The 18,140-nt window shown below is 48.0% G+C and overlaps 1 protein-coding gene across 1 annotated transcript in view; it reads right to left on the bottom strand.

Moving 5' to 3' along the window:
* The window catches only part of ZNF469 (zinc finger protein 469), a 251,781-nt gene that overhangs the window by 198,088 nt on the left and 35,553 nt on the right, over nucleotides 1–18,140 (bottom strand). The window contains exon 2 of the mRNA XM_061386968.1: nucleotides 4,531–4,578. The gene's annotated coding sequence lies outside the window, so the exon portion shown is untranslated. The remainder of the gene's footprint in view (nucleotides 1–4,530; nucleotides 4,579–18,140) is intronic.

Here is an 18,140-nt window from a genome sequence, read left to right as displayed (position 1 = left end):
AATCCCTGGGTTGGGAAGATCCCCTGGAGAAGAATATGGCAACCCACTCCAGTTTTCTTGTCTGGGAAATCCCATGGACAGAGGAGCCTAGCAGGCTATAGTCCATGGGGTTGCAAAAGAGAAACGACTTAGCAACTAAACAATGACAATTAAATTACTGAATTACTATTACTGGCCCACTTCACTGCTTTGTGTAGATCTAAATTTCCATTTGGATTTTTTTTTTCTGCTAGAAGAACCTCCTTTAACACTGCTGTAAATCAGATTTGCTGACAGTGAAATTCTATTGGTTTTTGTTTGTCTGAAATAGTCTTCGTTTTATTTCCAATTTTGAATCATATTTTCATTGGCTAATAAAATCACTGTTGATGGTCCCCACCTCCATCAGCATTTAGTACTTAAAAGACGCTTCTCCATTGTTTTCTGGCTTGCATGGTTTCTGGCAAGGGGTCTGCTGTCCCTCATACGGTTCTGCTCCTCTGTCCACAATGTGTCATTTTTATCTGGCTGCTTCTAAGATTTCTTTTTATTACTGGTTTTCAGCAATTTGTTTGTAATGTGTCTTGATGTGGCTTTCTCAGTGTTTACGCCACATAGGGTTTGTTTGGCTCCTTGGATCTGTGAGTTTCTAGTTTCCAGTGGGTTCAGAAAGCTCTTGGCTGTTGTTTCTTCAAAACGGGTTTTGTCCCCGCCTCTCTCTTGTTTCTAGAACTCCAATTACAAACATGCAAGATGACTGGATATTAGCCCGAGGGTCACCACAGTTCTGTTATTTTGTTTTTAAAGTCTTTTTTCTCTCTGCTCAAATTTGAATCATTCTATGGCTTCAAATTTGCTGATCTTTAATTCTACAGTGTTGACTCTGCTGTGAATTCTATCCAGCATATTTTTCATTTCAGATATTGAATTTTCAACTGAAAGTTCCACTGTGACTTTTTTGTATCTTTCATTTTGCTTCTCATTATTTATTGTTCTTCCCTCTTGAATGTATGAAACATATTTTTAGTTGCTGTTTCAACATCCTTGTCTGTGAATTCCATCATCTATGTCACATCTAGGTATCTTTTTACTGATTGACTTTCCCCCAAGATTTTGGGTGAATTTTCTGCTTTTTCTGCATGCATGGTTAATTTTGATCAAATGCCAGATATTGTCAATGTTCACTATTGCTTTCTGGCTTTTGCAGTGCTCCTTAAAAAAGTCTTGGATTTTATTCTGGTGTGCAGTGCTGAGTTATTTGGAATTAGTTAGACTCTTATGAGGCCTCTTTTAAAATGTTGTTAGGGTGGGTCTGGAACAGACTTAGGCTAAAACTAACTTACCACCATTATTCAGAAAATGCTCATGAGGATTCCACTAACGCCCAGTGTATCCTAAGATCTTCCCACCCCAGCTGATATAAACACAAGCTACCCTCAGCCCTGTGTAAGCTCCAAGGACTGTTCTGCCTGCCTCTCTGGGCAGCAATGTCCCCAGCCTCCTTTCCTTCCCTCACATATGTGCACGTGTTAGCCGTGCCCTGGTGGAACCTCTCTGGAGCTCCCTCCACTCAGCCCTCTGCCCTCCAAGTCTTGCTAGTCTGCCCTCTCTCTCCTCCACGCAATGAGACCACCCTCTCTCACACTTTCCCTCCCCACAGTGAGCTGGTGCAGTCATAAGCCCTGTTTCTCCCTTTCACTGCCTGTTGTCAATGTGTGACAGCTGTGCTTGGTGTATTCCATCCAGCTTTCTGGTCGTTTATGGCAGGAGGGTAATTCCCATGCCTGTTACTTCACATTGGCCAGAATCAGATGTCAAAAACCAAAAGTCAGTAACATTTTCAGAAGATGTTTCTGGTCTAACGTTTTTTTATTTCCACATTTTAAGTAGAACCCCTAAAATCCATTCCCCTTCACGGTCATTATCAGTTCATCAAATAATAAAAAGGACACAGTCTCAGAATAAAGGGCATTTCTCCCCAAAGTAGGACAGCTGTGGGTCTTACACCAGCTGCTAAACTGTCTGCAGTTTCCTTATTTAACCACAGACTTGAGCGTTTTCCTAGGCTGACACTGAGGACAGTATTGATTAGAGATGATGGAGATATCGTGCCGCGAATAGGAGTTGGGAACGTGGCTATTATTATTAGTGTGTGTATCTGAAGCAGAAATTGTAGCCTGTCCTTCCTGTGCATCGTCCCAGCATAATCAAGAGCAGATGTCCTGCTCGGGGAGCTGGAGTGACAGAGGGACAGGTGCTTGTCACTGAGCTCCCGGGGCAGCGATCTCCACGGCTCCCTCCACACCCCTCTAGGTGTCTCCAGGTCAGCACTTCACATCAGCGTCATAGTGAATTCTCAGAGGGATCCTGGAGCAGGCAGCAGGCGGGCCCATGGCCGGGAGAGATGGAGCCAGGGTGAACTGGGCCTGCCCGGCACCTGGGCAGGGTGGTTCCTGAACACCAGCTGTTGGCATACCTTCCTCAAACATTGGCCACATCTCCACAGTACCCACCTGTCACTCACTTCACATGTGTCTTTAAAATCACTTCATTTATAAAAATATTTAAAGCTATTTTAAAAGAAATTTATGTCACTACCATCAATGGGAAATCAGTATCATTTGTTTCTTAAAAAACAAAACAAAACAAAAAAACCCTCAGGGCCCCATGAAAATAGTACACTCTCATTAAATTCTAGCCAGATGCTCCTGCTTTCTGGAGGCTTTCTTTCTTTATTAAGAAGAGAGACCAGCAACTTCTGGAGAGGTACTGGGTCATAATAATACCTAACTCAGAGGGCTTCCCTAGGGGTCCAGTGGTTAAGAATCCACCTGCCAATGCAGAGGACATGGGTTCAATCCCTGGTCTGGGAACTAAGATACCACATGCCACAGAGCAACTAAGCCCAGGCATCCCAACTACTGAGCCTGTGCTCTAGAACCTGCGAGCTGCAGCTACTGAAGCCTAAGCACCCTAGAGCCTGTGCTCTGCAACAAGAGAAGCCACCCTTGTTGAGAAGGTGAGAAGCCCACGAACAGCGATTAGAGAGTAGCCCCTGCTCACCACAGCTAGAGAAAGCCTGTGCACAGCAACGAAGACCCAGTACAATCAAAAATAAAAATATTTTTTAAAATTACCTAAGACTTTCTCTTAGATATGACTGGAAAATTTGAAAAAGATTCCGCAGCACCCAGTTAAACGTGGCTGTCATCAGATGGAAGATGAAACCCAAGTAGAGAGAAGGCGGAGGACCAAGTGACAGACAGCAGAGCTGAGGGGCCTGAGCAAGAGAGAGGGAGGCCCTGTTCAAATCGAGGACTTCCACTGGCTCAGGAAGCAAGACCCTGGAGTCCCCAGGGTGGCAGTGTGGGCTGAGGTGGGAGTGCCTCGTGGTGCAGCCACTGTGGAACATGTTCTGGCATCCTCCTCACTGTACAACCAGAAATCCCCACAAATCTGCCCGGAACAGTTGGGCCCAGGGCTGAGAGAGACAGACACGCCAGCCCGAGAGCAAGGGCTCCTGGCAGTACTAAGTGAGGCCTGAGAGCCAGAATTGCCCAGAGGTCTCCATCAGGTGGACAAGCATGTCCATGCCACAGAAAATTACCCGGCTGTCACGAGGACACAGAACTAATGCCCATGGCAAGACAATGTAGCTGTGGATGCACTGTGACCTGTGAAAGAAGACAGACCTAAAGGGGACATGGAATCATTCCATCTCAGTGACATTCCAGAAAAGGCAAAACTGATCTCCAGGGACAGAAATCAGGTGAGGGCTGCTGGGGGCTGGCCGACTATAACGGGAATTCTCAGGGGTGACGGGACTATCTGTGTGTTGACTGTGGCAGTTACACAACTGGACGCGTTTGTTACTCAGGACAGCGCAGTGAAAAGGGTGGATTTGACTGATGTAGGTTATATCCCAATAAGCCTGGCCTAAACAGCAAAATACATCGGACAAAAGCCATCTCCTTCTGCAGACATGTTAACATCTCTTTATTACTCTTGGGATAAAAGGCAGCTCCCCTCCTCGGCCTCTGAGCTGTGGGGGTCTGGCCTCCTCTTCCCTCTCCTCCTGGTCCTCAGGGCTCCTGCACACTCTGTTTCCCATCCCAAATCCTCTCCATACACCCTTCCCACATCCTTCCTTTCCAAGCTTCAGACCCTCATCCCCACCACCCACCAGAAGAGGCCCCGGTCTCGTATTCACGGGTCTTTCCCTCCATCACAAGTCGCAATCACACCCCCGCTCAGCTGCATGCCTGATGGGTAACTATCTCCCCATGAAGGACACGACATCTCTGTCTCATCGCTGACGCTGGCCCTTGCTACGGAGGTCATCACACAGCGTATGTTCAGTAAGTTCCCAAATAAGAGGATGAATGAATAAACAACTAAGTTCTGGAGAAAGGAAACACACTGAGTAACTTCTCTGCACTCCATTCTTTGGCGAAAGAAAATTCTATTGACAAGGACACTGGGCAAGGTAACACACCCACCCCTCCTGGGCTGTTGCAGACCAGCAGAAGGGCAGGTGACACGGAGTCCTACCTGTCACGGCACAGGTCCCAGGTTCCCGGCTCAGAGCTTGTTGTCAGCCTGAAAAGTAGGAGAGGAAAAAAAAAACCGTTAACCGCTTTGCTGGAGTCCAGTCTTTCCCAACTGCCTGGCTCTGCTCAGCCTAAAACCAGCAGAAAGCGTTTGCCCAAGCCTGGTGCCTGCTTCAACATCAGGGTGTCTGAGTTTCGGACCAAACATCAGTCTTTTGAAGCTGAGGTTATGTTAAGGCCTGGCTCAAACAACAGGGTCAGTGAGAGGCTTATGAAAAGGATTTGAGAGGCTCCCCGCACGCCAATTAGCTCTTACAAAACGGTGTTTTGATGAGCACCGTGCTGATGAATCAGCTCCACGTGGCTCCCTTCCCCTGGAAACACCCTTGGGCCTGAGAATGAAGGTGGGTGGTGGGGAGAGGTGGGGGCCCCACTGCAGTACAGGTTTTGCCAGATTACTGGTGGAGGAAGGGGGTGAACAGTTGAACACATCTGGCTGATATAAAACACGGCTGGAATCATACTTCCTTGAAGCAAATATTATTCTCATTAAAACATAGATCATCCGTTGGGAGGAGCTGACATGGAAGAGGGCGGCACAGAGAACCCCTTTGGTTATATGCAGCTGTGCTTAGCGGGCAGAAGCGGGGAATGAAGGCCCCAGCGCCACCCTTACCCCTAGTCTGGTCCCTGCCAAGCGAGGCTCCCTTCGCCAGCCAGGGAGCAACCAGGGCCCTGGCTCCGCCCTTCCAGCTGGGTCTCTGGGCTGCCGTCTTGCTGGAAGCCACCTTCCTGATTCTCCACCAGGTCCTGAGTGGGCGCTCTCAACTCAGAGGCATTCCACCATGTGAGTGCCATGATGTGTGTTGCCTGGTCAAATGTCAGCATTGATGCTGTGTGGATAGGGTAGATGTGGTGACTACCTGCAACCAGCCAGCTCCAAGTAAGGGAGGTTACTCTTCATAAGGCGGGTTGGCCCCATTCACCCAGTTGGAGTTCTTGTGAGCAAAAACAGGTTTCCCAGAGAAGAAAAAATTCTGCCTCGCGACTGGACAGAACAGACACCCTGTTCTACACCATAACAGACACCTTTCGAGGACTTCCAGCCTGCTGACCTCCCCTACAGATTTTGGCCTGTGAACCCCATGATCCTTTTGATAAAATGAATCTGTTGCTCTTTCTGCAGATAGAATAGATAGATAGAGTATATAATTAATAGACATCAATAGATGACAGATATCCTCTTGGTTCCACTTTTCTGGGGAACCCTGGGTGATCTGTCAGTCCCCCATGGCTAGCCCTTGAAAACCCCTCACCCACATGCCACTACAGACTGGTGGTTAAAATGGCACTTCTGGCTTATATGAAGTTCTGGAACCGGCAAAACTAATCAGTGATGACAAAAATCAGGACAGTGGCTGCCTCAGTAGGGTGCGAGCAAGGACTGACTGGGTAGGGGGCACTTTCTGCAGGGGATGGGAAATTCCACGTGCTGATGGGGAGGGGTTTACAGGAATTTGCTTGTGTTAAAACTCAGTAAAAGGTACACCTAACATTTGTGCATTTCACTGCATGGAAAGTTTACTTAACATAAATATTGAACTCTAGTTGGCAGAACATGCACTCAACTGCTTAGGGGCCAAGTATACTGGTGTCTGCAGTCACTGTATGAAATGCACACAAAAGTAAGGTGGATCCACAGATGGAGAGAGGGGTGGAGAGCTGGACAGACAGCTGATAAAGAGACTGCAGCTCGATGTCGATGGTGGAATCAAGTGGTGGGTATGCGGGTCCTTGTGGTACCATGGACCAAGCACTGAGGTGTGATGTGGTCAGACAGCTCAAAGTCCTGAACCCTGAATGCTTCTGAATTCTGGACTCCTGAGTACCTCACTGAGATGGTGACAGGACGGGGAAGCAGACCTCAGCAGCAACATCCTCAGCCCATGACCTTCAACAAGCATCAGGGACATCATGTTGGAGGCCTCTTTGAGACCAGGATGATCTAGACAAGTTACAGTCACCTGGAGCCATGGAAGCCAACGGTTGGGGGAGCCCAGACTAGCAGGGGTGTGTGTGTTATGTTGACAGGCGATGGGCTGCCTCTTGGGGGAGGCATTCAAGGTGAGTGAGACTTCAGTGGCTAGACATGGTCCGGATTGCATAAAAGATGTCCTGTGATGCAAGATTCTGGTCCATGGTGGTTCTACCCTTCCACAAGACTATAGATACAGAGGGTCCCATTTGCCTGCCACTTTCCCTGAGCCAAACTGGAAGCCACACTTGCTGCAGAACAAGATCCTGCCTTGTTGAAAGGGCCCCTGGCCCATCTCAGCTTTCAGTGGACAAATGCTCTGTTCAGTCAGAAAGAATTCCACAGATCACCATCTGGAAACAGAAGGCAAGGACTTGGAAGGTTTATCCTGACCCAGTCCTATTTTCTTGTCACTTCCCCTGATGACCAAGGGCTCAGAAGGCAATGAAATAGTGTGAAATGACATGGCCAATAAGGAGACTGTGTTGTAATGAGCCAGGAGAACATAGTTCAGACTCAGGAAGGACACTCACCTCCAAAGTATCAGTGATGCCCTTATTAACAGCTAAGTTTAACCCATCCACCCACCTATCCATTCATCCATCATCCATCCAACTCTAGAGTCTTATACTGCTATACCCTTGCTACATGCTTGGTTTATAAAATTACAGTATTTGGCATAGAGGAGGCGCTAAGTATTTCTTGTGTAGTTGGATTATAGGATATCATATGTATCCTTAAGGAGCAAGTGAAACAAATTAGTTATGCCACAAATGGGGAGTTATGAAATACCATGAGGGGAACAGTACAACCTATCGAGCTGATAAAGACACTGGTGAGAGGAAAAGGTGTGGAAAATGATTTCTTAAATATATACTTTTTTAAAATATCTATTTATTGTCTGACATTTCTATTTTCTTTACTGGCTGCTGCTGCTGCTAAGTCACTTCAGTCGTGTCCGACTCTGTGCGACCCCATAGACAGCAGCCCACCAGGCTTCCCCGTCCCTGGGATTCTCCAGGCAAGCAGGCCTATGAAATAGTTCTATTTAAAATCTATTATCCAAAATAAATTATTCCAAGTCTATATCCATATATATTAAAGGAAAACTTTTAAAAATATTCTTTGCACTGATTATCTGGACATTTGAAAAAACAAGCAGAGTAATTACTCTTGCTCCATACTCACAAACTTTGATTTCTTTTTAAAGTTTATCTGGGCTGTTTAATACAATGTCACTGATTTTTTTTAAAAGAAATCTTTTAAAATTATTTACTAGTTTTATTTTTTCATAAATTATCCCCAATCTTCCTCAGTGTTAAACTTTGTGATTGATAATTCTAGATTATTGACACTATTGATTGGCTGTCTGTAAAGTATATTTTATTGAGAAAATTCTCTTCCTACAGGTGCAGACAGACCTGGAAACTCAGCACAAATCTGGCCAAGTGGAAGATTTCCTCAGTTCTAATTTTTCCATGTGGGACGATGAGTCTATTTCAGCCTGGATATGTGGTCAGGGTCTGTTTTGACTCTAGTCAGAGAACCTCTCATCGACAAGTATTTCACAAGTTGAAATTCATCAAATTGTCTCTATTTATGATGCTTTTCAATGTTTCACCAAATTTAAATGCTTCAAAAATCTTAGCTATCTCAAGTGCATTCCATTTGGGTACAGAATGTAAATATATCCAACTTTAAAATGTGGACCTCATCAGAGATTCTTCTACCAGCCCAGAACATTCCACAGTGAAGTGACGGCACTGTTCCCGAAGATCCCACAGCAGGACCAAGCATGCGACTCCCCTAGTCCTCCCATCAGCATCTTTAACATGTCAGCACCTTTCTGTGAGCAAATTTGCTCTGTGGCCATTGTGCTTCACTAAAATCTTCCTGAACTGAAGCTTTCTGGCACAACCTTCACTAAAAAATTTGGAAGTTCCCAGTGGATTTTGAATAAACGGTACAACGAATTTAAAGGGCTCACTTACAGAACAACTAAATGCCACTGTGCACACTTTATTTACAAAGGATCCACTCCTGCGCCTGGCAGATAAGGATGGCAATTAACCCCAGGGAGAGGGATGACGCCCTGCTGCATCCACTTTCGTTTTAATTCAGCATCAGCTGCGTCCCAGGGCTTTGTGGTCCAGCCCCTCCACTTCTCACTCGTGCATCGTGACAGGCTGAGCTCCTCTCACGATGCGAAGGATTTCCTGAAGCAGTTATCACTTGCTGGGCAGCATCGCTGATTCCAAGCATATTTCTGCGCCATAGATGTCTCAATTTGGCCAAAGCCTTGTTTTCAGAACGATGTGTGCTCCGCCAGAATTTGAATTTGTGTTATCACTGCAAAAATAAATCACTGTACCTTCAACGTTGAACTTTTAAACTGAATCAGAGAAAGCCTTTGCATTATTTCTTATGTTGCACGCTGCCCCGCTGGCTGGCTGCCTGGGGCTTCAGGAATCCTCGGGCCACTGGTAAGGATGGCACAGCAGCCAGGAACCAGAGGCTGGTGGGTCAGTTCCATGTCTTAAAAATGCATTCATTTTTTAAATCTTTAAACCCTTGCTAGATTGTCTTACCACCCAAATCTCCAGCCTGATGTTCCCTGTCTTTGCTTCAGAGGAGGGTTAGCAAGTGTTAAGAGACAGAACTAGCTAGTGCCTGGTCCAGGCTCCCTCCTGGTTACACCGCTGTCTGTGACCAGGGGCAGAGCCTGCTGGGCTCACATCTGTGATGACAAGAGAGCTCATGCACAACGGGAGACACGAAACAGCCCTGGAATATGGCAAATAATTTTTAATTATAGGAAGAATGTTAAGATAAATATTTAGAAGTTTTGATGGAATGCAGCTCTGTTTCAAAGGAAAATGAAATATCAGAAAAACCGGCTCAACTGCTGTTTTCATTCCCAGAAGCCTTGCTGGATGCAGGAACCACGTGGAGATGTTCTCCTGCTTCCTGTGCCCCAGATCCCGGTTCCATATTGCTGACTCACCCCTCCTTCCTTGGCCTCTCTTCCGCCCCCGAGGCACCAGCCTGTCACCTAGGAGCTCCAAGAACAGTAGGGCAGACACCCACGTCCCTCACATGACTGGGACAGGCCTCTCGGAGGCCAGCACCCTGCCCCCAGGCAGGGATGGCTGGTCCCTCCTCCTGCAAGTGTCCACAGGGTGTGGCCAGACAACGTAAGTGCCCAGCCCAATGTCACACTGGAAAGCACAGCATCCTTCCCTCAGCTCCAGCCCGAGTGGTCCAGGGAGGCCCAAGGACCAGGCGGTGAGCTCCGGAGACAACTCCCAGCAGGCAGGGCAGGGGCAGGGCACCTGCAGAGGAGTGGGATGACTGCATGGATGGCTGACAAGACCAGCTCCCTTGGACGGGGTTAGGCTGGGGAGGCAGCAGATGGCCTCGCGTCTTATCCTGGAGGAGGAAGGAGCCGGCACCCCGAGCAGGCGAGGGTGGGGCTGGAGAAGTCCTTCGTGGCAGAGGGAGGAAGGGGGATCAGAGCAGCAGGGGAACTGGGCCCAGACTCAGCCTTGACCAGGATGGCCAGTCCCTGCCCTGAGGGGACCTACAGTCACAGAATGATGCTGCTGACTCGGGGGCTGTGGGGGAGGGAGGTGTGAACAGTCAGGACTGGCATTCCATCTCTGGTGCTGGGGGCTCTGGTCAGGGAGGGCTGCCCACAGGGAGGACACTAGCCCCACTTCAAACCAAATCAGACTTTCCTGAAGCACCCACCCACAGAGCCATTTCTGATCCCCAAGAGGGTCTGCATGGCGTGGTTGCCGACAGTGGTTTGGGGGACCTCAGGACGGGGATGAGGGAGGGGGAGATCGAGAGGTGGGCAGTGCCCACCTTTGAGGGGACAGCACTGACCTCGATGGGAAGGGCAGTGCAGGAGACAAGTCTCAGTTGCCCCAGGAGCAGCAGTTGAGTTGGAAGAGTACCTCCCAGCAGGACACAATCTAAGGATGTTGCTGGGGTTTTGCTCAGGTAGTGGAATTCAGCACCAAGTATGAAGTAAGAGAAGCACCCAGAGGTATGATGTGTCCTTGTGAAATAATGAGCCCCAGCATGCACCTAAGCTCCCAGGTGCTCCATGGACCCGGGGGCACAGAACAGACTGGGAGAAAGAAGGGGCCATGAGGTGCTGGGCTCAGCTTCAGAACAGGCTGGTAGAGAGAATGGACTGTGAGGTGGGGTCTCTGCTTCAGCCCACAGCCCAAGGAGTGATATGAGTGTGGCCCTGAGCTGAAGCTGACTGCAGACAACACCCGTGGGCTGGCTGCCTGGTGCCCCAGCAACTTCTCAGGGGAATCAAGAAGCTGGAGGATGAGCCAGCCCTCCAGGGGTAGGAGAGTCTGTGTGGGCAATGGGGGCCCAGCAGGGAAATCTGGGCGAAGCAGCCTCCCTGGAAACCACTGCGGGGGCCATGTTTTCTCTGAGCCTTTGTTGCTTTGTTACCAAGGACGTTCTGTTCCAGCTCCCTACCCCTCACCTGAGATCATCGTCCATCTTTGTGAAAAGCCAGAGTAATTTTTTCCATCCCTGCTGGCCAGGTTGGGTGTATGCAGGCCAGGTCGTGTTGGCATGGCAACAAGACAGGCTGGGAGGAGAGAAGCGCTACCTCAATGCTCAGCAATGGCTGTGCTGCCCCCTCCTCCCAGCCTGGGCCTCTTCCAGGGGTGAACGCCCGGCTCCTGTGTCCACACCATCATCGATGCTCTGCGTGCCTGCTGGGTGCCAGGCCACATATGGGAATGTCCTTCCCTGAACCTTCATGATCTCAATATGATGCAGGCATTGATTTTTTAATGTGTTTATTTACTTTTGGTTGTGCTGCGTCTTCGTTGTTGCGAGAACGAAGTTGTGGCAAGTAGAGGGCTACTCTCTAGTCGCGGTACACAAGCTTCTCCCTGCGGAGGCTTCTTTGTTACAGAGCATCGGCTCTAGGCACGCAGGCTTCAGTAGTTGTGGTGCATGGGCTTAGTTGCTCTGCAGCATGTGGGATCTTCCAAGATCAGGGATCAAACCCATGTCTCCTGCCTTGATGCGGGGATTCTTTACCACTGAGCCACCAGGGAAGCCCCAGGCATTCATTTCATCTGAAGTTTAAAGATTCAAATCTGACACTAGACCCTCGCATGTATATCCAATTGGTTTTCAACAAGGATGCCAAGATCATTCAATGAGGAAAGGACAGCCTTTTCAACAAATGGGGCTTCCAACCAGACACCCACATGCAAAAGGATGAAGTCAGAAATAGCATATACAAAATTTAACTCTAAAAGACTCAAAGACCTAAATGGAAGAGTTAAAACTGTAAGTCTGTAAAGACGCGAATCTTTGTGACCTTGGATTAGACAACAATTTCTTAGATATGACACCAAAAGCACAGCAAGCAAATTAAAAATTAAGTAACCAAAATTAATAATTTTGTGATACAAAGGACATCATCAAGAACGTGAAAGGCAAGGCATGAGAGGAAATACTTGTAAATCATATACCTAATCCGGAATATATAAAGAACTCCTAAATTCAAATAATAAAAAGACAAAGAAAATATACAAATGGGCAAGAAGCACATGAAAAAGATGTCTTCTTTCACTAGCTGTCAGGGAAGCGCAACAAGATACCACTTCATTCTCTTTGTAATGGTTACAGTCAAAAAGATAGAGAACCGGAAGTATTGCTGAGAATGGGGGAAAATTAGAAACCTCATACATTGCTGCTCCAGAAGCTCCTCAAAAGATTAAACACACAGTTACCCTCTGACCCAGCAATTCCACTCCTGGATATATACCCAGGAAAAGTGAAAACACCTCCACGCCAAAAATATGTAATGTTTGTTGCAGCATTATTCATAATAGGTGAATAACCAAGACAATCAAAATGTCCACCAAATTAATGGATAAGCAAAACGGGGCCCAATCTGTACAATGGAATTTCACTCAGCCACACAAAAGAATGACCCAGGCTTCATTCAGCACGGAGCACCTTGAGAACATCACGCTAAGTGAATGACACGCATACAAAAGGCCGCATATGATTTGATTCCATTTATATGAAAGGCCCAAAACAGGCAAATCCACAGAGACGGAAAGTAGAGTCATGGTTGCCAGGGGCCAGGGAGTGACTGCTGATGGGGATAAGGTTTCCTTTTGGGATGACAAAATGCTTCTGAAATTGACTGTGGTGATGGCTGCACAACTCTATGAATACACAACAAACCATTTAATTGTATACTTGAAACAGGTGAATTGTACAGTGCATGAATTACATCTCCACAAGGCTGTATCAAGAACAACTGAGGCCCAATACAGTAATCAACAGACCACGTTCCACGCAAAGGGCAGAGGCAGGACTTGAACTCAGGCCCTTCAGGTCAAAGCTCTTCACCGCCTGCTCTGTTGCCTCCTGTAGACATATGCCTTTGAGTAAGTTCTAACTCTGCACTTCCTCACCACCAATCATCTAGCCCCACATGCTATTCAATGCATGGTCCACATGTGCGGTCTACGTGTGAGCGTAGGAGGTCACAGCCACAGGAAGTCAGGGGCACTGTCCTGAAAGGGTCTTTAAAAATCACTGAGTCAGCTTCCCATCTCCTGGAGACGCTCTCTTTGTATCCCCAGTGGGATCATCCAGCACCCCATGAGGTAAGCCCTCCACCTCACTTGCCACCACGTTGCTTTGTTTAGCAGGACCAGTCATTCTGGAACTCAAACCCTGAGGAGGCAGCAATGACAACGGCATTCCAAACACTCTAGCTGCCTGCCAGAAGCTGACGTAAATCCTCTCATGGAGGAAGATGACATTGTCCTGTGCCTTGAGTTGTCTCTATATTGTTCAATTTACAATAACCAGCACATCATCAAAAATAATCTGGCATTTAAGAAGATGGGACAACATGATAAAAAATCAAGAGAAACTACAGACAATAGCCATAGAAGATAGAATATGAGTTATTCGAATAATGAACTTTCAATAATCCCTTAAAATATTGAAGGAAATAAAAGACAAGATTGAGAATTTTGGTACAGTGGAAACTATAATAAAGAATCAAATAAAAGTTCTAGAACTAAGAAATATAATAACTGGAATTTAGAACTTAATAATTAGCTCTAACTAAAGAAAGAATTAGTAAGCTGGAAGATAAATCAAAAGAAATTTTGCAGATGAAAATAATTATTTTAGCTATCCTAGTGAATGTATACTGGTACTCTATGGTTAACATTTGCATTTCCCTAATAGATCATGACGTTGAGCAGCTTTTCATATGATTATCGGCCATCTGGAGATTGTTTTAATCCAGTGCCTATTCAAAACTTTGGGTATTCAAAAAATTAGGTTATCTGTCTTTTTTAGAAACACTAATATTTATTAGAGCTTGATAACTCTAAAAGAGTATTTTAATTTCTATGATAACCTAAAAGAACAACAAAGGTGCTTATCGAGCTAACAAAGGGGAGTATAAAAATATTATAAAGTTTATAAAGGCAAGAAAGGAGAGAAAGAACAACACAGGATAATCAGGATAAATTAAAAACACACAGTAACTTAGATAGATTGGAATGTTAGCTGAAACCCCTAATACATCAGTTATCACATGAAATGTACACAGACTAAATGGTCAAACTGAAAGACAAAGATGGTATCTTTTGTCAATGGAAAAATATAACTTTTCATCCAAATAAATGACTTTCTTACAAGCATGTTTTTGGTCTTTGTCCATCTCTCATTATCACTACCCAGGGAGAAGCAACCTACCTGCAAATGTGCTCTCATTTAGCTGGGAACGTCTGATGATTATCACTGATAGACTGTTTTGCTTTGCTACTAAAAAGTTAGTTCATTCAGCTAGGCAAATTCCCTTTCTAAAAGGAAGGAAGGTTATAGCTTCTACTTGTCAAGATCATTTAAATAACGTGTTTTTAAAATCAGATCTGACATCCCTGCAATCTCCCTTTACATTCCCACACCTCGGTCTATCCTTGCGCTGGAATAGTGGTTAATGTCTCAAGTTCTGCCTGAGTTTGAGTCCTGACACTTAGTCCAGACATGGGACTCAGCTCAGGTTGAAGAATTCATTTCATCCCCCTGGACCTCTGTTTCCTCATCTGTAAAATGGGATAATGGTCCCTACCTCAAAGGGTCACTGAGTGGATTAAATAACCAAAAGCACACATCACACTTAATGAACACAATAATTATTATGACTATAATGTGGTAATTTTATTAGTGCTACCCCCTCCGCTTCCTGATCTGGTCATTTCCTCCCCATCTCCTGTCAAGGTTCTGCTCAGAAACTACTGGCAGTTAGTAAGTTTTTATCAGAAATTCCCTGGCAGGCCAGAGGTTAGGACTCCAGCCTTTTAATGAAGGGGGTGTGGATTCAATCCCAGGTCCCGGAACTAAGCCACACAGCCACTATTCCACAAGCCACACGGCCAAAAAAATAAATGAGAAACTACTCCTCCAGGTGACCCCTGCCTGGCCAATCACCCCTCTCTTACTGGAGAAGGAGGCTGTCCCATGCAGGTGCCCAGGTGCTGCCCTGAACAGGTGCCCAGGTGCCTCTGACCCCCCCCACCGAGCAGAACCCGCAGCACCCCTACACCCTGGGTCAACAGCACAGGGGAGGTGGGGGGCCTCCCACATGGCCAGCCCACTGGCCCAACAAGGGGTCAGACTCGCCCTCCTAGAGAGTCACCCAGGCCTGGAGGGGCAGGAGTCGGATCCAGCCAGCAGACCACCTGCCGTGCAGAAAATGCACTGCACCGCACAGCCAGGACAGGCAGCCTCCCCTTCTCTTGGCATTAGAGCTGCCAGTAAGCAAACTAGAGCCAGGAGGGGCCGTGTGAGCCCATCAGATTAACAGGATCAGAGGGAACTTGGACATACAGCGTGGGCCGAAGCATGACCACCTTGGAAGTAGGCATCTAAACGCACACGTCAACGTTTAGAGGGCACTTCGGCGCAGCAATCGCACTCCTAGGCGTGTGGGTGCAGATGTTGTTGGAAACCCAGTCAGTCACGATTGGAGCCAAGGGGCTCTGGGGAAAGGTTTCAGTGCATCCAAGGTGCAGGTTCCAGGCTCCCCTCCCTGCCCGCCCATGATGGCGAGAGAGGTCCCGTTTGGGGTAGGTTGGTGCTCTCACCTGGGGTTCCGGAAATGGTGCTGGCCAACTAGTGCAGTTCCTCTACGCTTGGGGTGGCGGGAGCTCCAGAACGAAGCCCCTCTGGTGGGATGGCCTGGACCCCCGGGCTCCCCAGTCCCGCGCGGGTTGGTTTGGCTGCAGGTACCAGTTGGGCCAGGGTAGCAGGGGCACCCATAGCACCGGGCGCCTCCCCAGAGAGTGAAATGTAGGAGGCGGCATTTGGAGCAAATCCTCTTGACAGAAACTTGCCCTGGGTCCAAAATCATCAGTGAAAACCCAAATGGTGTAAGTCTGGCCACTCGTCAGATGGCTGTTTGTGCAGGAAACGTGCAGTGAGTGTTCATAGTAAGACTGTTCCCAGAGCTGCGTGCGGGTCTCCAGATTCCCGGAAAGTGACGGCTTCTCTGGAAGTGAGGTTATTTTCGAGGAAGGGAAGGGATTTAGTGATTTCTAAGTACTCTGGTTTTTAAAAAATTCCAAAACCCAAAATTCCATACAGAGATCCAGGTAGAAGTTAATGGTTTTTTCCCAAGTAGCAAGGACAGTTGGAATAAAGCATTTGGAGGGTGCCTGGCTTTCCTGTGACTCAGTCGGGGCTGGCACTGCCATAGGCCGGGAGGAGGCCCGGAGGAGGCCGGCCAGCAGATCCCCACAGCTGCCCAGGCCCCGGCCACCGCAGCACCAGGAGGGGAAAACACTGGACAGGGCCAGGACCCTCGGAGACCTTACCAAGACTGTGGAGCCAGCCGAGAGGTTGTATATTAGCTCCAGAGCAAAGCAGAGCCTGGTGTGGAATTTTAGCCAAATGGTAACTTTTTTTTTTAACACATTTAAAAATGAAACCTTTCTCTTGCTCATTTCTCAGAATTGTTTTGCCATCAACAGCCTAAGCTGCCTGCCCTCTCCCACCTACTACTTCACCCACTCAGTCCCAGTTTTCTCTAAAGTCAGCTCTCCACTGGGTTCACCCCATTCCCCAGCCCTGCCCCTGAGAGCTGGGGAAGGGGGAGTTTTCATTTTTCACAGCACGAGGGCACCGAGAGTAGAGCATGCATGGTTGGTGCAGGAAACACACCCTGCAGTGCAGAAGTGCCCCTGAGCAAGGATGTGTCTCCTGGGTGACCAGGGTCCCTCAGCTTTGTCCCGAGAAGAAGCGTCTGTGCTTTTGCTGTGGTGAACCCGGGGATGCCCATACTTAGGTGCCTAAAGTGACATGATGCCTCCTGCCCAGCGTCAGACCCATTTCCTATGAACTGCATATTCTGATTCTCAAGTGGCCCTAACGAGGGAGTCCCTGAGAATGTTTGACAGAACTGGAGTGGCCACACACAGCACATGTGTTGCTGTTGAAGGATGATCCCGTGAAGGATGAGGGTGCTCCACGTCAGTGCCAGTGACCACATGGAGGACCCTGGGGCCCTGGGCTGACAGACACACTTGGTTGTAACAAATGACTTCAGCAGAGGCGATTCAACTCTTGTCCTGGGGGAGGGGTCTTGTCCAGAGTCCGTGTCCCCAGGGACTTTCCAACCCCCACCCCCACACAGAGTGTGGCACCCAATGTGCAGCGGGTTCAAAGCTGGACAGCCTGTGACCAGCTCTGCCTCAGGGCTCCACGGGGGACACTCACACACTTGCAGTGTGCGCCTCACTTTTGTATGCTGAGTTGTTGCTAAGTTACCGAACACATCAGGCTGAATGACATGTGACCTTTCTAGACTGACCAAGATTCCCTGAGCCAGCTGTCAGAACCACTCTAAAGGGTGGGGGCAAAGACATGGCTGAAGTTACTGGGGGCAAAATAGATCTCTCCTTCCTTGTTTTGTTGTTGGATAACAAGAAATCTCCAAACTAATATCCATCATTTTTATAAATATCGTGACAATTGGGTGACTTTTTTGCTCCATGAATTTCCTTTATCTTACTCAGGAAGGTAAGGCTGGCAGTGAGGCATGGGTGGTGTGCCTCACTCAGCCTGCCACGTGGTGTCAGCCATGGGTAGTGGAGGTGGCACAGAGGCTGGGTAACCCACATGCCATGGCCCTGGGCACAGCTTGCCCAGAGGGTCTGCCCTGGACCGGCCAGCTGCGTTGTGCTCTGGGTTCCAGGAGCTTCGCCCTGCAGGCTTCACTCTGAAGGACGCTGGTTCAGCGATGAAATATCAGGTCTGTGCTCCAGGGATCAGTGAGTCGTGAGCACTTAGTAAAGCACTCTACTCCTGTGTCTGACACCCACCTGCTGGCTGTGACTGCCTCAGGGACCACGGGACCCAGACCCTGTGCATCTGCCCCACTGCCCCATGGTGTCCCCACTGCCCCATGGAGCAGAGTCCAGCCCTCCCTCCCAGAGCCGGCACTTCTGCAGTGGGGCCAATTCATGTTGTTGCCTAAATGTGGCTTCCAC

Source organism: Bos javanicus, chromosome 18 (assembly GCF_032452875.1).
Source record: "Bos javanicus breed banteng chromosome 18, ARS-OSU_banteng_1.0, whole genome shotgun sequence".
Taxonomy (NCBI): domain Eukaryota; kingdom Metazoa; phylum Chordata; class Mammalia; order Artiodactyla; family Bovidae; genus Bos; species Bos javanicus.
This window is presented reverse-complemented; position numbering and strand designations above follow the sequence as displayed.